The 26,940-nt window shown below is 43.2% G+C and overlaps 1 protein-coding gene across 2 annotated transcripts in view; it reads right to left on the bottom strand.

Moving 5' to 3' along the window:
* The window catches only part of ARHGAP6 (Rho GTPase activating protein 6), a 404,943-nt gene that overhangs the window by 301,838 nt on the left and 76,165 nt on the right, over positions 1-26,940 (bottom strand). The gene's annotated exons all lie outside the window — the stretch shown is intronic.

Below are 26,940 nucleotides of genomic sequence, written 5' to 3'. Positions count from 1 at the left end.
CTTCTAATAAGGCTGAGGCAAGGGCATTAAAATGGGCCCTAGAAAAAGCCCAGTGATGTTTGGGGTAAATGAGAGTTGATAGATATTGGTACAGGTCTAGAAAGTTCCCACAGCTGCCTATTGGAACTAGGGAGCAAACTAAATCACTCAGCAGTTCAGAATCTAATATACGCTGTTGGCTATCTTTAGACTTTTTGTGGCCCAGAGAGAGTATAAAATCAGGAGAAAGGCCATAAAAAAGCAATTTGCGCTTTATACCCTTCTGCCAAGCAGACTGAAAATGATCTGTCATAATTAAAGCTGTCAGTCCTACAAAGATAAAATTGAGCCTAAGCCAGAAGCAAATAGCGGCCAACCAAGCTCTGGCTTCAACTCTAATCATACCTGCTTCCTCTCAATACAGCATTTGCATCACATCTAGGTGTGGTAAAAAGAGCTCTTAAAAATCCAGATAGAACTCTTTCGAGCAGGTCAGAATTGGAATATGGGCCCAACTGAGCTCCATATAAGAATTGTGCTAAAGGCGTAGCAGAGAATAATTTAATGGCCGCAAGGGGGCAACTTCCTCCCTGGGCACGACAGAATCTTAAAATTGCCACAGCACTTCTCTGGGCCAACATGACCACATGTTTAATTTGCACAGTTTTCTTTCCACTGGCCTGGAAAACGACATCTAAATATTCAAAGCAGATTGGTTGTCAATATACCAATTATTCACTTTTGGCCAAGCAGGAGGTGGGGCACTTCATTCTACAAGCAGAAAAAGTATGCAGGTCAGGAGACCTAAACCGGAGGTGTAGCTACACACACACACACACACACACACACACACACACACACACACACACACACACTCTTACACTTAAGTTAGTAGAATGCACTACTTTTCATGCCAGAACATGCTCAGGGAAAGGCTGAAGCCATTTTTTGTATTTTTAGAACAAATTCTGTATATGGCACTTTCCGCTGACCTGCAGATACCACATTTTGCATGGACAGCCACTCTCCTTCTTTTCCTCCCACTCCTTTCCTGCACTCACACTGTGAAGCTTGCCAGCCCTAGCTAAGTTGGCAGGGGTGGGGTGGGGGAAGAAACCGTGAAAGAAGTCTTGTTAGGCACTGCAGTGGGATGGGGGAAAGAAACACAGCAGTGGTGGTGGGAAGCAGCACCAGTGAGTGGGGAGGAATGTGCCGCTTCAGCAAGTGGGGGAAAAGCAATGCTGGAGCTATGGGAATGACTGAATTTCCTCCCATTCCCATCCCCCAGCAGTCAGTGCACAATCTTCCTGCTGCTGCTGCATCTCTTCCCCCCCAGCCCCCCCCCCCCCAGCCAAAGGGCGGCATTCCTGACCACTTGCTTTCCCCACTTCTTTTCTTACCCCGCTGCCTGCATCTGCCAAATCAGTGGCACTTTGTCCCCACTTGTTGGGGCTGGAAGGAACCAGCCCCAGCAAAGGGTTTGGGGAAGAAATGTGACAGTGACTGGAACCAGACCCCAACTTGTCGCACTTGGCTACCCGGTGCAGCACGGGACAGCAGTAGGTGGTGGTTCGGCTACCCATACCTTCTGGACATAATTTGGGGGGAGGGGCACCAAGGGCTGCAGGGGACCAGGCGTCCTCCCAGACATCCAGGGGGAAAGGTACATCTGACCTGAACTCTACTAATCACTCGAGTTTCTTCAATCTGTCACCCAAACTTCTCTCCACTCCCTGTAAATTGGGCTCAGATACCAAGAATGAACTAAGCTAAGCTGGAACGAGGGGCTGCAGCAAAGTAAGCTGAGGAAAGGATGGAGTATTTAGCTCCAACCAGCAAGCCTGTTTGCTTTTAACACTGGGGAATGAACTCCCTGCTTTTACTGGCTTTCAAATAAATTAATCTGTTACTTAAACAGGTCTGGCTTTCAACAAGTTGATCTGTCATTCAAATTACAATGTTCTTAACACATGCTTTTTCTAAGACAGACTACCACTGTTATTAAAACACAGCACTATCCATGTACATGTGCATGGCACTTTCTTTCAGCCTCCTCCTCCCCACTCCCCATTTTACAAATGAACTCTTTAGGTAGTTCTTATATAACCAAGTTCACCTTCCCACTGATCAAAAGAGTCATTCTTTTCTAATGTCATGGCGGCAACATTGTCTTAAGAGAAACAGGAATTCTTAAACAACTATTCATTCACACTGACATCAAAAGATACTTCCTAAAGATTAAATATGTGCCTGTACCATATCTTAGTTAAAAGATCCCAATGTGATTTAAAGATCAATAAACTGAGTAGTTCTGAGAAATTTAAATGGTAGCAACCACAGTTGTCCTTAGTTGGACTACAACTCCCATTATTCCCAGCCTCAGTCAGGGATGATGAGAATTGTAGTCTAACAACAGCTAGAGGGCCAAAATTGTGCAGGCCTGCTCTGGAGAAAGGACGCCTCTTGCAGTCCATGGAACTGATGCTACCATCAGTTAGAAAACTGGGAAACCTTTAATTAAATTGTTTAAAATTTGTCTTTGTAACAAAACCCACTGGAGTTTGGGCAGTCTAACTCACTGACTCCTACTCCAGTGTGGTATTAGGTAGTAACTGCCACTACTCTCTGCTTCCAGAGAAAACTCAAGTTTGGATTTGAACCAATCTCTGTCTCTTCAGAGCGAGAGCTTGGCTTAGTTCAGCCCTTCAGTTAAGCTTCCTTTTATGTCGTTCATAAAGTGGTCAGCTCATGGGCAGCTGCAACTCCAGAGTCTCTGAGCAACACACACAATAGGGGAGATTGTTCTCTCTAAAAGCTTACTTTATTAGTCTATAGGAACCAAGGTGGTAAGACATTGGGGAAAATAAAGCAAAACCATTTCTAACTCCCTAACACAGTGTAAAGTCTAAAGCAAAGCACTTACATATCTTGATAGAGAATAGTTCAGCCAGTAGTTTGGAAACAAAGGCAGCATACAACTTTTAAAGAGTTTCTTAGGCAAAACACATGGAAGGGCAGTGAACCCCTTCGGCCAATTAGAAGTATGCCATGAGGGCTCAGGTTGTCAGCTTCTCTGCCAATGAGGAGGTGGGATGCCCCAGTGGGTAGAGGCAGCGGTGGGAGTGACACCTGCCCATAGTTCAAAGATTTTACAGTCACAGTCCCTACAGGGTCGGTGATACACCAAGTGTCCATTTCTACTGTGCTAGGCAGATCTGTTTTCACTTGGACCAGCAAGTGCTGTAGATGGGAATACCTATTGCAGAACACTGTGCTTGAATTACTTATATTATCTATATCTTTTTTGTCAAGGTAGAATGGGTTCTCGCCTCTTTAAATTACATAATTGTTGGACAATCAATCGGTTCAGGGGGAGTTTTCCTTGAGAGGTTCAAAATCCTTTAACTGAAGGTTAGATTCAGGTTTAGACTTTCCGAGGTCTGCTATCCTAATAATCTATCTATCTATCTATCTATCTATCTATCCACACACACACACACACACACACACACACAATATTACTACTATTGTTTCTTTCTTATGTATGGGGATCTTTTTTGTTGTCGTTGATGGATAAGATCAGTTTGTATGGTTTTGTTGGACTCTCAGAGATGTAACTTTTTCTGTTTCTATAATACTAATAAAAGCATTTTTTAAAAAGGATTAGGCAATTGGTGAATGTCAGGTCTGGCAGATGCTGTGGACGTGATGCTCTTATTTTAAAATGATGGAGGCTAACTCCCATCATGCATGTAGTTCCTTTACAGTCTTCTTCCTTGTTTATCCTGTGGTCCTGTTATTATCAAGATCTGATTTACATGGGAGTAATTTAGTCAGGTTCTTATATTCAGCCAGCACAGAAGCTGGGTGGAGGAAACTGCCCTTATAAAAACACAGACACCAGATGGGGAGGGAGTAACACCAGGGTGTTATCCATATTACACACAGGAACGTATTCACACCATATCCTCTAGGTGCCCCTCCATATTGTCTGTGTTTCCACATTGGTTTCACTGCATTGTAAGCAGGGTGTGTTCACATTTCCTATGCCTTGATTCGAATTTTAATGATGCGTTTTGCCCTACAACATTGTAAATGCACTTCAGGAAAGTAGCTGTATTTTTCTGTTTCAGGGAGGACAGTTCCCCACCCCCACCCCCGCCCGGCTTGCTTCCTCCTGTCCCCTCACCTGGGGAGAGAAATAGGTAGGTAGGGATTTCAGCACCCACCCACCCCCACCTCCCTCCTCCTCCTCCATTTGCTCCCAACATAACTGGAGCTTCTCAACACAGAAGGGGAGGGAGGAGAACTAAGGGGTTTTATTGTTGTTGTTGTTCGACAGGGTTCTTTTGTGCATTCCCCTTTTAATTTGCTACTTTGGCCAGAGACTCATACTAGTGCAACTAAACAGATTTCTGAATTCAACCCTTTCTCATGCACTTTTTACTGAAGAGGAAGCCCATTGAACTAAATCATATACTCCTGTGCAATCCTACTTGCTTAAGAGCTTCCCCGTCTCTTACAACTTTTTAAAAAGGCAGCCGAGATACATTTGTTCACCCAAGCTTTTAATTAGGAACTGATTTAATTGTTTGATTATTTGTAATAGTTAACGTTGTTTTAAATTTTAAATTGTTGCCATGTTTAATCTTTTTATTTGTTGTTTTGTTGTAAACTGCCCAGAGACTTGCATTTGGGGCAGTATACAAATATGTTAAATAAATAAATAATAAATACTACAAGGCAAAAGACAGGAAGAGAGAACAGCCACTTACTTAAAAGGAAACCCACTGAACTGAATCATGATTCATTTACTTCTGTGCAATCCCACAGCCTGCACTGGAGGTGCGCTTGCCTCCCTCCTATTGAGCAGAAGCAGCAAGGGTGAAGCTGGAGAGGAGGAAGATGTATTGAGGCTCTGCAAGGGACAGGACCATCCTTAGGACAGGGCAACTGGTGTGATCACCCCAGGCGCCGCATTTGGAGGAGCCCCACGGTGGTAGTGCCATGGCGGCGGCATGAGCAGCAAGCAGCCTGCCTCACTGATTTCTCGGCTCCAGCATCCCGCCAGCAACACCATCTGGGGAGACCAGTGAGCGGCGACCAAGGCAGTGAGCGGTGAGCAGTGAGCAGTGAGCTCACCCGCCTTGGCTTTCAGTGGCATGGCAGCCGGCACAGCTACCACCATGTTGCAAGGGGGAGTGGCAGTGGCCAGCGAGAGGTAAAGGGCCTGATCCGCACAGAGAAACTTCCTGCGTGCTCACCTCAGCTCGGGGGGGGGGGGACCAGTGGCAGCCAGTGAGCGGTGAGCAGCCTGCTCCACTCAGCGAGGCTGCCCGCATGCTTGCCTCGGCTCTTGGGGGGAGCAGTGGCGGCAGCCAGAGAGCGGCAAGCAGCCTGCTGGAGATGAGGGATTGCTGGCCACCACCCTGGAAGAGAATGCCCACCCAGGCACACAAGTTCCTCGTTTCCCCCTTCCAGGCTCGCCATAGGATTTCCTTTTGTTCCCCCATTGATTTTTTGTTTTACATCACATCACACACACTCCATGACTCCATTGGCCCCAATGGAGCAGGAGGAGGGACAGATAAATGCGTTTCAAGGAGAATATGGACACTCTTGCCTGGAAAATATGTTTCAGTGGATGGAAAATATAAATGGCCACCAGTTTACAATGAAGCATTAAACAACCCTTTACTCTTGTTTTGAAACAGTTACACTATTCCGACACAGTTGCAAATCTTGTAGTCTGGAACAGGGATTCTCAACGTTGGGTCCCCAGATGTTATTGGACTTCAACTTCCATAATCCCCAAACAGAGGCTACTGGGGCTGGGGATTATGGGAGCTGAAGTCCAATAACATCTGGGGACCCAACTGTTGAGAATCCCTGGTCTGGAAAACACCCAGCAGTCATTCCCCCAGTATCTATGGCAACACCTCCCTCACACAACAATCATAGGGCAGCATGCCAACAATGCTCCCATGTGGGTCAGACATTAAAGAAACCAAGTCATGCATTGAGACAGAAAGATGCCTCTGTCACATCACCCTAATCCATCACACACACAACACACCAGGCACAAGATCACCATAGTTTCTTCTACTGCATGCAGTACTGTGGCACAGGCATGAAGAAGTCAGAACCAGAGACTCACCAGAAATCTAAATAGATAGGATTTCAAAATCCCTTATACCACTCACACACAGGGGTTTCTCAGGGCAAATGATAAAGTTATGTTGGGCGATACAGTTACCTAAGCCCCAGAACTGGAAGGGCAATGGGGACTTGTTGACTTGTCTGTTTGTGCTGTGTGTATATATTATATTAAACCACAGATATTGCCCCATACCATGCTTATTTTCAGAGTTATGAGTCCCTGTCATGGTTTATACACCGAGGTGGTTGGATCTGGCTACCTCTGATTGGCTACAGAGGTAGCCAAAATCCTGTACTCTATTATAACGGAATGGGTAGAGCAAGAAATGATAGCAGTACAGTGCATTTTGGATTTCCATTGAATTCAGTGAGAAATTTCCAATATTCACAACCTCTTAAGTCAATGTAACTTACACCTGTGTAGCAGGCCAGAAGAGAATCAGGGAAGTATAGGATTTTGCATGCTTGTGCTCCATTCACATCATGCATGCAACACACCCATTTTGACTTCACCCAAGTTGCACTGGTGTAGTGGATGCTCAGTGTAACAGTTCACCAGTGTAACCATAATGTTATGCCAGTGTAGTTGTCACAACAAAGGTGTACCTCCAAGATATGCCAACATAAATGAGTTCCACCAAATCTTCTCTCACTCAGATTGGATAGCTGAAGCACAGGATGGTATCCTAAAACTAATTATGTTAAATCCAGGCAATTTAGAACCATCTACCCTGAAATCTGTGTCATCAAAACTTATCTTGATGACACAGTAAAACTAAGAGGTCCTTCAAATAGATATGGGCCCATTTGGTCCATAATTATTTTCTGATAACCACAATTAATTTTAAAAACATTTTATATGAATGAACAAAGGTAAAGTTCATTCAAGGTAAGGTTTCTTTTTCCCTAAAATGTACAGGGTTTTCCTTTCAACTAATTAGTCATAAGTTGTGCATGAAAATGAAACTTTGCAAACCAACATCTGGGGGCTTTTTACTAACCCTGGTTTAGTTGCTCCCTTGTATTTTCAATTGTCTGTTAAAAAGATTATTAAAGAGTTTTTGATTAAGTACCTATCTTGGTTTTAATAGCTAATATGACAGTTTTCTTTTTAAAAAAGGCATTGTATGTTCTGTCTACCTTTCAAAAGGGAATGATGTAGAAAGAGTAAAGTGCTACAGAAAAGGTTTTGTATTTATAAAGTTACAGAATATCGTCCAATGACAAATCCTTTTGTACTTCTTGATGCACACAAGAAGTACTTTCTAATGTGCACAAAAATAACCTCATTAGCATTAATTTTTAGTGTTTTATATTAGTGCATAATGTTGGTTTAACTGGGATTTCACTATTTAAGGTTTATCCTGTTTTATTAGAGCTGTTTCAATGTGTATTGTTAATCTTTTTGATATTTTGTTTGCTAGCCACCTTACAGATGTTTACTGAAATATGTTATGAGCTGGGCCCTAGGGAAGGTGGTGGCAGTAAGGGGCTTAGTAGCCCAGTACCAACACTCAGCACTGAGTAAGAATTCCTATACCCAGCGGAAGCCTTCAAAGCACCAGCTAAGCTTCAGCACACCTGGCCCATGATGAATGGTGCAGAGTTGAGGGGGGAAAGGACATTTGGCACACCTTTTCAGGCCCTGGCAGGCAATTTCCTGCCACTGGCAGACATGGAAAAGCAGGCCCATCTAGGGCCCTCTGAAAGCTGATCACAAGAAGCTGATCCCTTCATAGTCATGCAAGGAACAAGCCATGCAGCCTTCCTCTTTGACTGAAGGTGGCAGTTAGTGCCGTTTGAAGTCCTGGTTGTATCAGAATGAAGAAAAGCTGATAAAAGAATCCAGCTACAACTTATTCCTGGTAGGCACCCGGTTATGGCCAACAGCATCAGCCTGTTATATGCTGAGCTCCCTGCACAAGGAGGTGATGACCCCACTATAAAGGATTTAAAAAAATAGTAAGAAGATCCCAGCCTCATGACATACATATTAGGGAACCTATAGATCTATTCCATCTATCACACCTGCTCTACTTGGTGCACATCAGTGAAACCAGATGTTGATTTCAACAGGAAATAAATAGTGCATCCTATGCCATGTGTTCTTCAGCCATCCTAAGGGAGACACATTCAATGTCACCATGAATATTCCATTGATCAGTGTCAAGAGAGGTTTTTAAAAAAAAATAAAAATCCATAAAAATAAGTTCTGCCTAGAGAAAAATTCAATACGCACAGAACACTTAAATTCAACCGTCTTAAAGGAACATTTTAAGTCTAATAACTTTTTTTTTTTACAATTTAGTGTAAATGCATCAGGCAAGCAGCCTTAAACTCCTCTTATAATACAGCAAGTTATAGTTAGTTCGTTACAGACTCTCGCAGCTTTGTCTCTCATTCCCACAATTCTGCCTCTATTTATATCCATGTAAACCACTTTGGGAACTTGTGTTGAAAAATGGTATATAAATATTTGTGGTATTCATATTAGCTGTATTCCTCCATTCTGCTACAGTACTGTACTTGTCCTCTGATTTTGTCTCAATGCACTGATATTTCTAGATCTCTGTTCCTGCTTCTGCTCAATCAATTTGGACAACAGTTTAGGTACTCCTACCCAGAATACACCTGGAAATGTTACCCATATGTCAGTTCCTTACAGGGGCAACTTGCATTGTGGAAAGGTTAGGATTACCATGTGTCAATTTCCAAGGCAGTTGCATAAATGTGTCTTGTCCAGAAACTGGCACACACAATGATAAACCAAGTTAATATGGTGGAGCATTTTACAGGAAAGGGCTCTTGCTTTTTGGACAGTGAAACTTACTTTGCTCACTCTGAATTGTTTTTCAGCTTCAGCCTGAAAAGGCTTAAACTGATGAAAAGATCTCCAGTTAAATATCTGGAGCCTGTACAGCAATCTCAAGTGAAGGTTTATGGTATGACAACACTGATGCACATTATGTATTACAAATACATACAATGAGCTATAAATCATTTCTACAAAAGTGTAAGAGAAGATTCATAGTTATACAAAATAGCATAATATGGGATAACAAGGAATTGGACTGAAATACTAAAACTTTACATCCAATTTATGTCATTAATGTACTGTCTTTTTAAGGCACCATCTAAGGTGTTTTAGTAGCTCAGAGGACAAAATGAGAAATGTATGTGCTCAGCTTGGTAAAAGGTACAAGAAAAAATGGAATGTGAAAATACGCACTCTGTCAGAAATACCTATAGGATCTTGCATGAGTCTAATGCTTTGAATGTATGTGCATGTAAAAATACAATACACAAACACCCCATTCCTAGCCCTTTAAAAACTGTTCTGTCTGTTTTGACTTTTAATAAGTTTGCCCACTCCATTCAATCTACAGTATTTCCTGGTGATCCCTTTTGAGGGATTGTTTACTTTGCAGTTTAGGAAATCTCAGATAGAGGTACTGCAGCAGTCACTAACCTAGGCCCCTCTTTGATGAACGCTCCTTTCCCGAAAAACAAAAGGCAAAATATTCCCTGGTAATTTAGTCACAGAGGGATTATGCATAGATGCTTCAAATCTAACTCGAAAAGCATGTGGAAGCATCAGTTAATGCTTGGGAGCATTAATTAATGTTCCAGTGCAAGTCTTTACAAGGGAAAAACCTAACATTCTTTTTCAGATTTCTCCAGATTGTGCCCTTCAACTTGGCTCTTTTAAACTATAAGGAAATAGCTTCCATTAGCAATTAAGTGGAAGCATTCCTGAATTAGATATGTTTTAGCACCAATTCTAACCACTGCCATTTCCCCCCAGAACAGATTCAAGTCGGATTTCTTTACTGTATATTTATGATTCAAGACAGAAAGAAACTAGAATGAAACTAGAATAAAAGTCTGCATTAACTAACGTTTGTGTTTCAGCAAAGTGCTGAAAGCTAAGTTAAGCAGCTCCCTGAAAAACTTCATTTCTGTATCTTCAAAATGTGACTTGATATCCTGTCTCACATTTGCCACTGGAATGGGAAAGCTGCTCTGGAATCTGAAAATCTCCACACTGCAGCAAGTGTCATTTTGGAAGCATACTACAGATGTTGAAGACATTACTTTCGCCAAAAAGGAATGTGCTTTGTCTTAGCTGGGATAGTGGCTGAACTCTTTCCCAAATTTCAAGACCACCCAGAGAGAGGGTGCCTCTCATTCCTTCTGAGCCAATGTTCCGTGCCCTAACATGTTCAGTGCTAAACTACGTGGAAAAGAGCTGCTATGTCTGAAGGGGCCTGGTACATCATCAGAAGCTTGGCACAGAAAGTGGCTTTCCAAAGCTCAGAATGATTAGTTTTACTTCACACTGAAATATTTATATACTACTGTGCTAAATCATAAATATTATGCTTAATAATAAAACTGATACTGACAACCCACTAAAAACTTGGCTGTTGTAAAGTTCCAAGACCTTGTGCAACTGGTCTATTTCACCTGGCGTCAGACAGTCGGACATGAGCATGAATCAGACATTTCTGAAACCGATCTAAGGCACAGGTGGCACAACAGCTCAGAGGGGAATAAAAACCACCCTTTGAGTTGCACCTGCTTTCTACCAAAGCCCGAAAACATGTTAAAAGTTCACAATGAGAGGTCAGGCCATAAAGGCTCCCCCACTCAGGGGCATAACTATAATAGGACAAGGGGAGACAGTTGTCTGGGGGCCCACTGCCTTGGGGGGGGCCATAGAGGCAAGTCACATGACTCCCCCAGCCGCACACCCACCCAGGCTTCCTTCAGTTGTATTCATCCTCCGAAAGAACAGCATGTCTTTTCCTAGTACCATTAAATGACTTGCATCATCCACAAATTACAAAACCCTTTAAATATAATTTAGGATGTGAGCTTCAGTGAGGTGTAGTGTGCTGCATGAGGGGAAGGGGGCGAGATTTTAAAAACTTGTCTCTGGGCCCACTCCAACCTTGGTACGCCCCTGCCCCCACTGCGAGTGTTACTGAAACAAGTCCGGCAGCTTCTCTTATGTGATGACTCTGGATCAGTTTCAGTTCGTGCATGAGGATGTGGACGTTACTTGGAATGGTGCGGCCTACACGCCCTCTTGATTCTTGCCTGACATGGCTTATACTATCTGGCAGGGAAGCTGTTGTAGAGGGCCTGGTTGCAATTATAAATGCATCTCTGAGGGAGGGCAGGATGCCTCCTTGTCTTAAGGAGGCAATCAGACCGTTTCTGAAGAAGCCAACCTTGGATCCCTCAGTTAAGTAACTACTGTTGGAGATGGAGTTCCAGTGCATCAACCTTTTGCACCAACTATCCTAAATGATGACTAGGGGCATTGGGAGTAGAGATAGTAAGTAAGGGTGTCCCTAACTGTTCTACCTGTCTCTACTCTATGACCCCTCATAATACTCTTCAAGTATTTCTGGTTGAGTCTCACAATCCTTCCTTTTCTCTTAGAGAGTAGATGGAAACATTTCTCTCCTTCCTTATCTATTCATTATATAATCCTTTAGATTAAGATTAGGTCTTTCCTATACATAGTGTACTTAACCAATAAATACTTAGTATTTAGTTCTACAAGAATCACCATGTGTTTTCTCTAAATAGCTGCAACAACTAAACTTTGTGCTAACTACTTTGTAACCAGAGTGTGTGTTCTTCCCTAGTGCTCTGCTGTTTACCTACTGGGGGCAAAAATTAACAATCCCCAACAACTACAGACCTATCTCCAACCTTCCATGGCTGGGGAAGGTGATGACTCCCAGCTCCTGGCACGCTTGAAGAAAACTGATTATATAGACCAGGGGTTCTCAACTTTGGGTCCCCAGATGTTATCGGACTTCAATTCCCATAATCCCCAGCCGCAGTGGCCTTTGGTTGAGGATTATGGGAGTTGAAGTCCAATAACATCTGAGGACCCAACATTGAGAATCCCTGATCTAGACACATTTCAAACTGGCTTTCGGGCAGGCTATGGGGTGGAGACTATCTTGGTTGGCCCGATGGATGATCTCCAATTGGGAATTGACAGAGGGAGTATGACTCTCTTGGTTCTCTTGAATCTCTCGGCAGCCTTCGATACTATTGACCAGAGTATCCTTCTGGAACTCTGAGGGGATTTGGGGTGGGAGCCTCTGATTTGTGGAAGTTTTGCTGCTACCTCACGGGCAGATTCCAGATGGTGTCTCTTGGAGACTGTTGTTCTTCAAAATCTGAACATTTGTATGGGGTCCCTCAGGGCTCCATATTTTCTCCAATGTTGTTTAACATCTATATGAAACTGTTGGGAAAGGTCATCAGGAGATTTGGTGTGGGATGTTATCAATATGCGGATGAAACCCGAATCTACTCCATGTCCACATCATCAGGAGAAGGCATAACCTCCCTAAATGCCTGCCTGGGGGCAGTAGTGTGCTGCATGAGGGATAACAAACTGAGACTCAATCCAGATAATACAGATGTATTTATTGTGCGGGATCAAAACTCGGAAGACGTTCTTGATCTGCCAGTTCTGGATGGGGGTCACACTTCCCCAGAAGGAACAGGAATGCAGTCTGGGGGTGCTTCTGGATCTGAACCTCTCCCAGGTGTCCCAGGTTGAGACGGTGGCCAGAGGTGCCTTTTATCAGCTTCGACTGATACGCCAGCTGCATCCATTTTTTGAGATAAATGACCTCAAAACAGTGGTACATATGCTGGTAATCTCCAGGCTGGATTATTGCAATACACTCTATGTGGGGCTGCCTTTGTACGTAGTCCAGAAACTGCAGTTGGTACACTATGCGGCAGCCACGTTGGTCTCGGGATCATGGAGGAGAGACCATATTACTCCTGTGTTGAAAGAACCACACTGACTGCCGATAAGTTTCTGGGCAAAATATAAGGTGCTATTACCTATAAAGCCCTAAACAGCTTAGGCCCTGGGTATTTCAGAGAACATCTTCTTCACCATGAGCCTCATTGCCTGTTAAGATCATCTGGGGAGGTTCGTCTGTGGTTGCTGCCAACTCGTCTGGTGGCTACTCGGGAACGGGCCTTCTCCATTGCTGCCCCTGGACTTTGGAATGCGCTCCCTGTTGAAATAAGAGCCTCTCCATCTCCCCCACCTTGTGGTGCAGTGGGGAAATGACTTGACTAGCAAGTCAGAGGTTGCCAGTTCGAATGCCCACTGGTATGTTCCCCATACTATGGGAAACAATTACCTCAGGCAGCAGGGATATAGGAAGATGCTGAAAGGCATCGTCTCATACTGCATGGGAAATGGCAATGGTAGACCCCTCCTGTATTCTACCAAAGACAACCACAGGGCTCTTTGGCCACCAGGAGTCGACACTGACTCAATGGCACACTTTACCTTTACCATCTCTGGCAACTTTTTAAAAGGCACTGAAAATTTATTTATTCACCCTGGCTTTTAATTAGATGTATATTTTTAATACATTTAATGCTGGGTTTTAAATCATTTTAATGCTAATTATTTTTATGTCTAAATGATTTTAATTGTAAACCACCTAGAGACAGTTTGGGGCAGTATAGAAATATGTTAAATAAATAACTAAAGCCTCAAAAGGATCATTTTTGCTCTCCAAGGTCATTTCCATCTGGAGCAATTTAAAGAGGAAACCCTATAATAGAGGAGCCACCCGGGCTACCTGAGGTCTTGTGTCTAGAAACCACAACTGGATCCTGTGAAAACAGCAAAAGAACGCCTACAAGCTGAGTTACTCAAATTCCTGAAATCACACATTGGATTTATGCAAATTTTGTGAAGGCTTTTTGCCCATACCCACTCCAGCTTCTTTCCTTCCTTCCCTTGGTTCTCCTGCTCGTTTTTGGACTGGCTCCTTCCTTTTCTACCAGACCTCTTTTGAGTCTCTCCTCTTGCTCCTCTCTGTCTCTCCACTGGTTATCTGACTGGCTCCTTCCGTCTCTCCCAAAATGCTTTTGGGCATCCCTCTTTCCTACTCCCGGTCTTCTGATGGCTTCTCTGACCGACCCTTCCTTCTTTCGCTTCTCAGAACCTTTTGGGACTCTCTCCTCGTTTCCTTGGCCTTCCTGCTGGTTCTATGACCTGTCTTGCCTTTCCCTCTGTACCCAAACTCATCCAGTTTTCTTTCTTTCCCTCATTCAGTCTTCTTGCCAGTTGCCTGACCAGTTGTTTCCTCCTTTCCATGAACTCACTCGCCACTCTCAATCTCAGGCTAGTTCTCCTGAACGGCCCCTCTTTAACCTGAACTTGTTTGGACTTCGATCCTGGCTGCCTCCAGTCTTCTACCAATTCTCTGACCAGCTCTGCCCTCCCCCCCACCCGAACTCATTCAGGTTTCCCTCCTTGCCACGCTCAGTCTCTGGCTGGTTCTCCTGACCAACTGTCTTCCTCTCCCATGAGCCCTTTCAGACTTTCACCCTTTGCTTTTAGCCTCCCTGCCAGTTCTTAAAATAATTTTTTAAAAAACTTTTATTACATCATTCTTACATCATTAAACGTACAATTTTCCAATACACAAAAGAAAGAAAAAACCCAAGGGAAAATGCAGCAAATAAAGAACAGTTTAGGTTATACATTGAGATTATACAGATTGAATTTAATTGTTTTAAGTTGTGCCTAAAATTGTAAATGGTTGCACATTATCTTGAGTTTTTTTACCAATATACAACTGGCAGCGGGGCGGGGAGAGCTTTTCACTATGATCTTATTTATTTATCCATCATATCTTTATACTGCCCGATATGCACATCTCTATCTTAATTGATAGTTACCATCTGCACAAGTTAATCCACTTCCACATCAAACGTCCACACATCCACCATCTAACACATTTTCTCATTCTCTCTTTCACCCTCAAACCTCTATCCCCCATCCCAGTACTGTAACTTGGTAAACATTCTACAAGATTAACCATCCATTTTTTCATTTCCTGTGTCCCCATTATCCCTCAATAAAATATCCCTTTGTTCTCAAAGTCGTGCCTCCATCTTCTTTATTCCCCCTTCAGTGCATCAATGCTGTGGCCACAATCCCACAGGATTTAAGTGTATTTTCTTGCTGTCCACGGATCTGCACCCATTTGACGCTAATTTCCTCCACTTTAAACAAAGCATAGACACAGACCATGGCAGTAAACATGTGTCCAGCAGACCCTGGTAACAAGACGGAAGTCTATCAAATAAAACCAGAGACTATCAGTCTAACAAAGGGGAATCAGGACAGAGTCAGGGAGCTGTCAGAGGGTATTCCCTTACTATCTCAACTCCCTAATGCCCTAGTGGTCAACAGGGCTGCTCATGCTAAAAGTCAATGTCTTTAAGAGCTGCATCTCCAACAGAATTGGGGTGGATGACATCATCAAACCACACTGTTGAGGTGCCCCTATACATCACTACAACTGTACTAAATCAGTTGGACCAAAATCAAATCAAGCGATTCACAAGTTAGCCCACTTGCACCTCAAACATTCATGCATCCACCATCTTGGGGTGGATGATATCATCACAACCTACACTGTTGGGGTGACCCTACAACTCTTCCAAATTTGGTTCAAATTGGTCCAGGCATTGCAAAGTTGAAAGGGACACACACAGAATGAGTTGCACAATCTCATAAGCTTACTTTCCCATAAGGAAAGTAGGCTAAAAAAGAAATGTGCTAGAAAGAGTTTTATTGTGACTAGTTAAGACAGTATTCTTCTATGCTCCTTTAAAGCCTCAGTTAATAATTACTATCAGACTACACATTGCTTCTTTTGTATAGAGTGGCATGATCACTGTGTCACGTTTTCAACTCTATCACTGCTGAACTCATCTCACAGCTTTAAAAATGCTAACAGACAACACTGACCTACTATAGGTGGACCAATGGTTTGACTTGGTACACGTCAATGTCATGTGTTTTGAAACTATTACAAGACCAGAGTCCAGACTAGCAACTGAAATTTGTAAATCAAAATTGCTATTTCTAACTTGACATTCTAAATATACAGATTTTTTTTTTAATTGCATCTGTAGAGTTTCATTCCACTACAGCTACTGTGATTTTCTTTTGACTTTAACCAAAAACTCCGTTATTGCATCAGGATCAAAAATATTCCAAAATATTCACTGCTCGATTCTACTGCACTACCTGAAAAACTACCAGCTTTCTGGTAGCTAACTATAAATACCATGTGCCTATAAAACATCTGAACTGTTACTAATATACTGTATTTGCAGCAGCCAAATACCACCTATTCTCTAATAGCTAGAGAGGGATTAAACTTGGCAAAAGTAGAGACAATTTAAGCCCAGATTTTACAGAATTCCTAATTGAAGCCAAAACAAATATTATGACTAAGAAGCCAGCTTCCACTCAGTGACCCTTAATTATATTTTATTTGATTCTTTAAAAGATACTCCATAGACTGTATGTTTCTACAAATGTTTTGAATTTTATTTGCACATCCCTAGTGGAGGATTAAATTAAAAGGCCTCCATCATCATCCATTCCCCTGAGAACATAATACAGACAACAGGTTACTCACCTGTAAGTTTTGTTCTTCTAGTGATCATCTGTCCTTTTACACTTCTGGGCTCTGCGCCTGCTCAGAGACCATGTCGAAAACTTCCAAACTTCATCTCTTACCTTTGGAACCCCGCCCGCAGGCACTATACATGGCTGTGCCTCTCCTCATCCCCACTGCACAATCAAAGGCAACTGAAGAAGCCATAGTTCTAGTGAAATGAGCTTTGATTGTTCCAGGGAGTGGTTTAGATGCTAACTGGTAGCAAAGCTCAATAGTAGAGATTATACCTCTTGACAAAGATTGGGCCTTGCCTAGGACCATCGTAGGACACAAAAAGCCTTTCTTCATGCTGCAGAACTCTGAATGTAAAAAGCTAGGGCCCTCCATACATCCAGGCAGTGGAAGGAGGATCGGATCGAAGCGCTCAGCGCTCACTCACCCTACAGGCCGAGGTTATAGCAACTAAGAAGCCAACTTTCCAGGTAAATAATTTTGTTTCTATTATGGCCAGTGGTTCAAATGTGGGATGCAAAAGCCTGGCCAGTACTACAGAAAGGTCCCAGGAGGAAACCATCACTGGGTCATCAGGCCCAGTGTGCCAACCCTTTCAAAAAATACTTTACTATAGGATTTCTAAACCAAGAAGTTACCTTCTGCAAGGAGTTTGCCTCAATAGCAGTAAGGTGCAATCAAAGAGAGGATAACTTTAAACCTGAACTTTTCAAATGTAAAAGGTAAAAAGCAAACATCCTGAACGTTCAACAAAGAAACATCAAACTTATGATGAGCCATGAAGGCAGGAAATCGAGTCCATTTGGAAACATATGCTTTCCTTGTCACCGGTTTCCGAGCTGCAAGGAGGATCTCATGAAGCTCTAATGGAAAAGTGGCTGGATCCTCCAAGCCACCAGATGCAGTGATCACACATCCAGATGCAGGAGGCACCTTTTGGCTTGCAGAGGTGAGGAAGACAGGGGAGACGGATGAAATCCTTTGCCATTATCCTGAGTCCAGGAAACCACGACCTTCTGGGCCACCAGGGGGCTATTAATATGCAGTGTACGCTCTCTGCCCTAGCTTTCAAGAGCACCTTTGAATTAAGAGCTATTGGAGGAAAAAGGTAAATGTAAATGTAATGTCCTTCCAAGGAATGGCAAACATCCCCTAGGGACGCTCACCCTCTTCCTGCCCTGGAGCAGAACAGAGTACACTGGGCATCATTCTCCTGTGATGCAAAAGCATCCAGAGAAAGTGTTCCTCGTCTCCTGAAGATGTCCTGGAGTATACTGGGGTCTAGCATCCACTCGTGAGAGACCGATCTGGATCAGCTCAGGCTGTCCACCTGCACATTTTCCACCCCCTGGATGTGGTCCGCATGAGGCGTAACGTTGTGTGCAATGCATCACAGCCACTGATCGATGCAAAGGGACATGAGAGACCTGGAACATGTGCCCCCTTGACGGTTTACATAAGCTATGGCTGTAGTATTGTCTGTTTGTATGGTTACATGGCAACCCCGGAAAGTGAGAAGGAAGGCTCTCCAGGCATGAAAAATCACCAGAAGTTCCAGGTAATTGATATGGCAAGTGGCCTCCCTCGGAGTCCAGTGGCTGCTTAGATAATGGCCCATATAAGCTCACCATCCCATTCTTGATGAGGCCTATGAACTGTAAATGTCTAACAGGGGTCAAGTGAGATTTATCAAAATTGATTTGAAGGCCGAGGGTCTCAAACGTGTCTACCGTAGTAGCTAGAGTGTCTAGTGTATCTTCTGGGGAATCTGCCACTATCATCTAGTCATCCAGAAATGGGAAAATTTGGATGCCCCACTCTTCCAGAAAAGCTATGACTGAGGCCAAGCATTTTGTAAAGACCCTGGGGGCTGAGCTCAGACCAAAGGGAAGTGACTTGTATTGGTATGCATTCCTGCCTATTCTGAATCTCAGGAACTGTCAATGCTGGAGATGTATGGAGACATGATAGTATGTGTCTCGAAGGTAAACAGATCATCCACATGCCCTGATCTAGGAGAGAGAGAATAGTTGGAACAGAGAACATGTGAAAAAGCCTGTAAGTGACATACCTGTTGAGTTCCCCGAGGTCCAGTACAGGCCAGAGACTGCCACCTGGCTTTGGTACTGTAAAATACCTGGAGTAGACTCTGGCAATTTGTTCCTTGGTAACCCTCTCTATTGCATCCTTTAGGATGAAGGACTGAACCTCTTCCTCCAGGACAGGAGTGGATGAAGTTGAGATCACCTTTGCTGGATGCAGCGTCTGCCAGAATTCCAGCGTGTAGCCAAGTCGTATGATGATGAGGACCCACTGGTCTGTGGTAATCCTGCATCAGGATTCGGAAAAGGGGGTTAAATGTGTCTTGAAAGTCCAAAGATTGGAGTCATTGCTTCTTCTGAAAGGATGATGGCCTCTGTTTCTGTGGTGTGGACTTGTTAGGCTGATAAGCTGGTTTAGGTCTGGACTGGAATCTGTTGGGTTGAAAGGACCGGTCCATAGAAGATTGCTGGGAATACAACCTATTTGGTTGATAGGGAGCCCACCTTGATTGTTTTGCAGCTTAGTTGTGCTGGAAGAGTAGGACATGGACTTAGCAGTGTTTTGCAACTTCTGTACAATTTGCAGAGTTTCATCAGTCTTTTCCCCAAAGAGAGCTTGGCCCTCAAAGGGCAGGTCTTCAACCTTGCATGGGCCTCATAAGTTAGGCCTGAGGATCTCAGCCAGGCATGCCTCCTGACAGCCACAGAAGTGGGTATCACCTTCACAGTGCATTCCACAGAGTGCACTGCAGAATAAAGTTCTTGTTTCATCAGCTGGAAAGCCTCTTTCAAGAAAACTTTGGCTGGGTCCCTCTTATCCTAAGGCTAAAGATCCAAGAAGAGGGCAATCTTTTCCCACAAGAAATTATTGAAGTGAGCATTATAAGCTTGATAATTTGCAAAACTCAGGTGCAGAATAGATACAGCGTAGAGGCATCTCTACTTGTGGCCTTCCTTATCTGCAAGATTGGTATTACCTTGGCCCCTAGATTTCGCCAGGGAAGCTTCCACGACAATGGAGTTAGGCGTGCGGTGGTTTTGTATGAAGGCTGTCTCATCACCTTGTATCTGCACCCTATAGAAGTTTTCTAGATGGTGAGTCGGTTGTGGTAGTGTAGAAGGCTTTTTCCAATAAGTGAACACAACCTCCAGAAGAGCCTTATTCAGAGACAAAGAGGCCTCTGCCTCCACATCAATCAGGCCAAATAACGAGTCTAAGTCCTGTTTTTGTTGAACATCAAGGCTGAAGCCAAGAGCCGTTGCCATCTTGGCAACAACTGTCTACTACTATATCTTTGATGAAGACACCTATGCAACAAAAGTACCAAAAGTATTCGTAGCCACACTCAAAAATTACATTTGTACACTTCAAATTGCATCATTTTGCAAAGTGGAACCATTAAAAGAAGAACAGAAGGCTATCTGCATTAACACAAGCAACAACTCTTTGACAATGGAGCAGTACTCTGCTAAAGGTCTGCATACCAGCTAATATTAACTATAAATATTGCAGGCAAGCAAAAACAATGGCATTACATAGGAGATGAAATCTACTCTAACTCCTCCTGAGTATGGTATTTTTGATGCAGAAAAGTCCACTGCTACATAATGAGAATAATTCAGTAAAACTGACTTGTCACCAACAAACACAGCATTCATTAAACAATTTTAACAGAAAAACAAGTTTTTCATATCCTTGAAATTAAAAAAAAATCTGTTTCATTGTAAATGATCAAAACTCAGAATCAGCTGCAAGATACAGGCTTGCTCCATTGTAAAGGTAGCAGTATATATTGAACTAGCTGGGCCAGGCGCAGAGCATCTGCACCTCCAGCCGCCCGCTGCCACCATTTCCTCCCCGCCGCGTCACTGCCTGCCCACCATTGTTTCTTTCCCCCCACACCAGCCTGCTGTCATTTTCTCCCTCCCTCACATGCCGCCACCGCCTTTTTACCCATGCAACCCGCCACTGGCTTGCCCTCCTGCCCGCTTGTCTGTCCCACTGCCGTCCTTCTGTCACAGGTTTCTTTGCCCAGCAGCCACCATCATTTTTCCCTCCCTCCCACCCACCCATACCTGTGGTTATCTGGCAGCTCTCCAAACTCTCACGAGAGCTGCTACACATCGGATTAGCCACAGGTACGTCTTAGACAATGAAATATAAAGAAAATTCCTTTAGCTAAATTAGGTTACTTTATTACAGTCATTGCCCAGAACCAGAATATATATACTACTCATTACCTTAAAAATCTATATACTATGTACTAATAATCAAAATACTTACTGTACTCCTTAAAATTTTAGTTATAATTAATACCTTAAACCAACTCTTGCCTGACCTTGCAGGCTGCGGTACTGAATTTAGTCACACTAAGTGTTGTTTGGATTCCAATCTGCAAGAAGAAAGGAGCCTGTGATGGTTAATGTAAGTTGCAATGCAACTGTTTCTGGTCAGAAGATGTTCTTGATTGTAGAGGAGAGGAATCTATATAGATAAAAGGATAGTGGGCAGGGGTCTGTGAACAGAGGGGTCATGAGGGAGGAAAGAGCCCCTTCAGGAGAAGCAGCCTGCCACTGTGTGAATTAAATGAGGAAACAAGATGAACAAAATCTGTTAACTCAGGGAGGGAGGGAGGGAGGGAGAGAGAGAAAGAAAGAAAGAAAGAAAGAAAGAAAGGAAGGAAGGAAGGAAGGAAGGAAGGAAGGAAGGAAGGAAGGAAGGAAGGAAGGAAGGAAAGGGTGAGTGGAGGAGAGAGAGAGACGGGAGGGAAGGAAAGAGAGAATGAAGGAAGTTTTAGGGACTGGCCCAAGCCTGTCAGCAGCCTGATGGGAATTAGCGGCCATGACAGTGCCTATTACCAGTAAGGAAGGGCCCAGCCAACCACTGCTGCTGTTTGAGGCTACTAAGGCCATTGGCGGAAGGAGGCAGGCAGGCAAGGGATGGGCCCAGGCCAGTCAGCGGCCTGAGGGGAACAAGAGGCCATGGCAGTGGCAGCAGCGAGGAAGGTCCCAGTGAACCACTGCCGCTCCTGTGGGGAGGAGCACGAGCGGGGTAAGAGTGGGGAGGTCTCTGGGGATAGAGGACTGCAGCTTGGTCAATAAGTGCCAGCAGCGCTGCAGCTGCAACCAAGAGGGCTGAGGGGGATGGAGGAGTGACCAAGAAAGGTGAGGGGGATGGAAGCAACTGGATGGACGAGGACAACCAGGCGTGTGGCTCAAATGAGGGTGGAGAGATCTCCGAAGTGAGAGGGGCTGTGACGGGGTGAGGGAAGCAATCAAGTACTAGTGCACAGATGCTCTGCACATGTTAAGCTAGTTTTAATTATTCTTTGTATTTTTTTCTTTCACATTGTAATGACATACCATCAGTATTTATTTCTACTGGTCAGTTGTTGTGATAATAAAACTGATTGATTGAAGAAGCCTTCCCCTGACAAATTAGCTTTACATGAGCAGTGGTACAATAAAGTAGGGCTTGCCAGCTGCTTTTTCTAAAACATGTTGCTCAGTACTCACGTTTCAGTGGTTTTCCATTGCACTGAGACCAATAAAGATACTCAATAGTAATTATGGATAAACAGTGCAGGAAGATGCCTAGCAACAACTATATTAAATACAAAAGATAACAACAAGGCTTCATACATTTAGCCAGAGGCCCTCCACAGTCCCCAGCCAAATCCCGGTTTTTAAGCAGCCTCAGAGGGAGCCTCTGTACCCTTCCCTAATGTTGGAAGTAAAGGACTTTGCGCTGTCTCTTTGCCTCAGACAGTGGAGGACAGACTAGTAAGTCAGAGGGCTAGAAGGTCAAAGACATTTGGTCATCACTTCCCGCTGCTCTGATGCTATCCCTTTGAAATGTAGATTGCTAATCTTAGGGGATTCAACTTCCTTCCTCCTCTCTCTCTCTCTCTCTCTCTCTCTCTCTCTCTCTCTCTCTCTCTCTCTCTCGCTACCTGGCTGTTGACCTTGCAACATGGCAAGTCTCTTGCCCTGCACCATATGTGCAGAGAAGATGGTGAATCCATCTGCATCCATTTAGATAGATAGATTAGAGATCCTAAATCCTCACTTTCCTATCTAGAATGGAGTTCCTTAATAAATACCTTTTATATTGATTTGAAACTAGCAATTGGCTCCAAGTTACTTTACTCTTAGCACACATGCATGCCTAACTAAATCCGCTGTGTTTGTGCCTCTGTGCACTCTGCTATATTGAAAAAGGGATTCTCTCACCACAGAGAATTTCCAACACCTAACAGCCCTACAGTTGCTGCCATCCAGCTAACTAATACCAAAAGTTGTGATATGAGATAAACTGAACACTTCCAAATCCTGATGAGGTGAAAATCCTCCCACTCATAAGCCTATCAAGGTAGGCAGGCAAAATTTCCTCATGTCCCCCATAAAGAGAGATTCTTTTGTATATAGAGTAGGAGGGGTACATAAATTAGGAGGGTGAGAAGGTGCATTCACAATCCCACCCAAACTCCAACTGAGAAGCATCAAAATGGCTGACCACAAATACCCAGCCTTCCCACCCCTCGCATTATATTGCAAGACAAGGAAAGGTGAAGTGGACTAGACAAATGCTACACCAGCACGTGTTGTTACCATCTCCACACAAAAATCCCCTTCTGCACAGCCTCAGGGAGAAGGCTCCAATATTCCAGTCTAATATTACATAGACTGTTGGTTCAGTAGCTGGGCACAGAGCTGTTCCAATGATTACATGAGAACAAAGAAAGAAGAATCTACTACAGATTTACAGCTCCTTTGTAATAAATGAATGCTAATAGGGTTTAGGAGCTCAAGCATCTCTCTTCCCACACACAGTATGGAAAAGTGTCAAGCATTTCATAAGTACATACAAATCTGCACATGTATTTGTCCTTCTGGCTTTGTATGCATTTTAAGATGCCATGTTTACAGAAGACAGAATGGTTTATTTTCAAGTAAGTAAATCCTCAATAAATAACATGACAAAACGTTCTTACTCATACTCCACACTCCTAAACCCCCTCTTTTCACATACAGAATACTGAACTTCAACACAAAAAGCATCTGCCTGTGCAAGACACATAGTCTAAACATTCTGAAGTCAATTGTAACACTGTTTACATGCAGACTTCTATTTCTATCAGGTATTGATGTCTAGAACTCACTGATGTTGTATTGAACTCTCAGATTGTCCAAGATCAGTCTTTCAGTCACAACAAAACAAACACTCTTTATGAGCAATTTGCTAAACATATCTCCAGCAAGCAATGTAACAGGAACCCAACTGCTTATTTTTGAAATATTTTATACAAACCTTGATCTGTCAGAAATGACTACGGAAGTGGGAGGGAAGTGGTACAAGGTAACATTCTTTGTCCCTCTGCTTCTTCCTTCACTATTTCCCCCAGTCCAATTTCTCATCCTCTTCTCCTTATCCATTTTCTAGGTTCCCATCCCTCCTGCTCCTAGACTTGTTTTATTGCTCCAAATTCGCATTGTGTGTAGAAACAGTTGAGTGGAACAGCCAAGGGATATGGAAAGCTCAAGGTAGAAGACCTCCCCTTCAGCACTTCCACTAAACCACGGTCCTTCCCTTTAAAATAGAGAGATGAAGGCCAGGGTCAACATCTATTTATTTTATTTAACTAACATATTTCTATACCACCCAAAACACAATAGATTTGAACTTGATCCCCCACTTGTATAGCAACAGAAGATCCACTGAAGAGTTGAGGGGCAGAAAAACAGACTCTCACCCCACTTCTCCAATCCAGCCCATCAGCTCTTGTATCAAACATGGTCACATCACTGAGGTGATCAAGATGCTTGCTTAATTATTGAAAAAAATGGTTTGGGTAAAGAGCCATGATACAATAAATTTCTCCTTACTCAACTCTTCAGTCAAGCTGCTGCTATCACAGCAGTTCAGGAATGCATGAGGAGGCCCCAGAAGCGACATCAAGCTGCTCCTGCCCACTGAGTCAGATGGGCTAATTTCAACAAGAACAGGGATAAGAGCCATAGATGTGCATCTCTTCCCAGTCCATACACTTTTCTTACAGTGATCTATTAGCCAGGAATTTAGCAGCTGGATGGTTGCTATCATTTTTAAAAACAGGGACACACTGGTTGACATATTTGTCCATATTAACTTGTGCAGACCGAACAGAGAAACTTGTAACAAAGACCTTCCACTGAATCAACTTAGAAATGCTAAATAAAATTTAGAAATGCTAAATTAAAAAAGGAGGTATTTGAGACTCAAGTAAGCACACCAAAGAGAGAGCCACATGATACTTATACAGTTATGTACTCCATGGGTTATTTAAAAGGTGCCTGGAGGAAATAGTCAAGGAAATAACTGCAAAGAGCTTGTTCAACTTCATCAAATGTGCAAGATCAGCTCAGCATTTCATTAGGCAAATTGAAGGGAAGTAGCAGAGTGGCTTATTTTAATAATTTTTCTCTTAGTCTGCTAGCAGATTCGTTGAAAGCTAGTACGTTCAACTGCTTTTATGTCCTCCAGATAGATCATCTCACTTCACATTTTAAAAACTATTGCAAGTGCAATTTTCCAGGTAAAATTCTGCCCACTGCCCTGTTACTTTCCCCACTATTGTCAGCCAGCTGACAAACTTTCCCACCCACAGCCCAATAAAGATTTTGCTTCATCTACCATTCTTTGAATGGTCTTCTGCTACAGTTTATGTTGGTGATTCCAAGCCTTTGATGCAGCCCCCTCACACACACACATCATGGACAAGACTTCAGTTAATGACAAAATGATAATTATGCTACTTGTAACACAGGATCATTTGAGATTTTCTCTCTTTTGAGACTGGAACATATTGAACATTACATTGTAGTACCATTACATCATTAAGCAAGAATGAAACCAGTCTGCCAGCATCTTTATCACAAGATTTAAGATGCAGATTGCCATCACTTGTAAATTTGCAAGCATTTTTGTTGTAAAGAGTGGACACAACTTGGGTACCACTACTACATATTTATGAGTAAAGAGACCATTTTGTATGACAGCCAAAAAGGTTTATCTCACAGAATAATATTTTTATGGCTTATGAAATCTACTTGAATTTATCTGTTAAGAAAACAAGCTATAATTTCTGGGAAGGATGATTTCATCATGCACTTTAACATCTTACTGGAAAATATGCGTGATGAGTAAATATGTATTCCAATTTTATTCTAAGCTTCATCACAATAAACCAAGAACTGAATAATTCCAAGCGATCTGTTAACGTACATATGTTTCTAGCCCCACAGGAGACATGCCTGAGGTCATGTTTTACACTGCCATGGAAGCAACTAAATATATTTATATCTCAAGTCACACCACTGCTGTGCTGCCTGTACGCACACATTAACTGATGTTTTACCTTGTTAAAAAGCTCACAAAGTGCTGCTTATCACAAACAGAATAAATTTGCCAGCAATGTCAGACCAAATGAGGTGGATAGAAAAAGCTTTGTAGACATGCTACATTGAAAAGCAAAGTTTCTGCTGTTATCGGGGCTCCTCCCTGCCCCCAAAGACAGTTCCCATCCCCACCTGTTTTCACATTCATCTTTGCACATGCACTCTACTCTGGAAAAAAAAGAGAGGCAGAAGTTAATTTGATCACAATTTTGGCAGATTCCGTCAAAGGAGGAGCCATGAGATGAAGCAACACATTGTGCAAAATGAGGCTAGTGTCATGGGCATGCTGGAAGACTCCAAGGAGGAGTTGGAGACGGCGACAGAGCTGACAGCAGAGGAGAGTGGGCAAGGACCAGAAGTTGCAAAGGAGAATGGGTCTGATGCACAAGGAGTTGAAGATGAGTTAGAACCGGGTGAGGCAGCTCTTGTGGAGGAGGCATGACCAGTCTCAGCTATGGAGAGGCACCGGTCCAAGAGACAGAAAGAGTTAAGGAGCTGCATGCGTAGAACAACAGGCAAAGCTGTTGACTCAGCAACTCTTAATTAACAGCACCAGGGGTCAGCCTATGTAAGGCGCCTGTAACATAGCTACCCTGCTGATAGCAACATCAATTTCCTGGGAGCTAATCGGCTGTGTTAGTGTATTACCTTGACCATGTTTGGACTCTGGACTGTGTTGACCGTGCCTGTGGATTTCGCTTTGGTCTCTGATGCATTTATTGGATTGACTCAGACTGGACCTGGTTTAGAGAATTTATTCCTGTTAAACTTTGCTGTTCTGCTTGTGCCTCTGTTATGCTTCATTTGGCTAGCCTGAC

The sequence above is a fragment of the Hemicordylus capensis genome, chromosome 3 (assembly GCF_027244095.1).
Source record: "Hemicordylus capensis ecotype Gifberg chromosome 3, rHemCap1.1.pri, whole genome shotgun sequence".
Taxonomy (NCBI): Eukaryota; Metazoa; Chordata; class Lepidosauria; order Squamata; family Cordylidae; genus Hemicordylus; species Hemicordylus capensis.
This window is presented reverse-complemented; position numbering and strand designations above follow the sequence as displayed.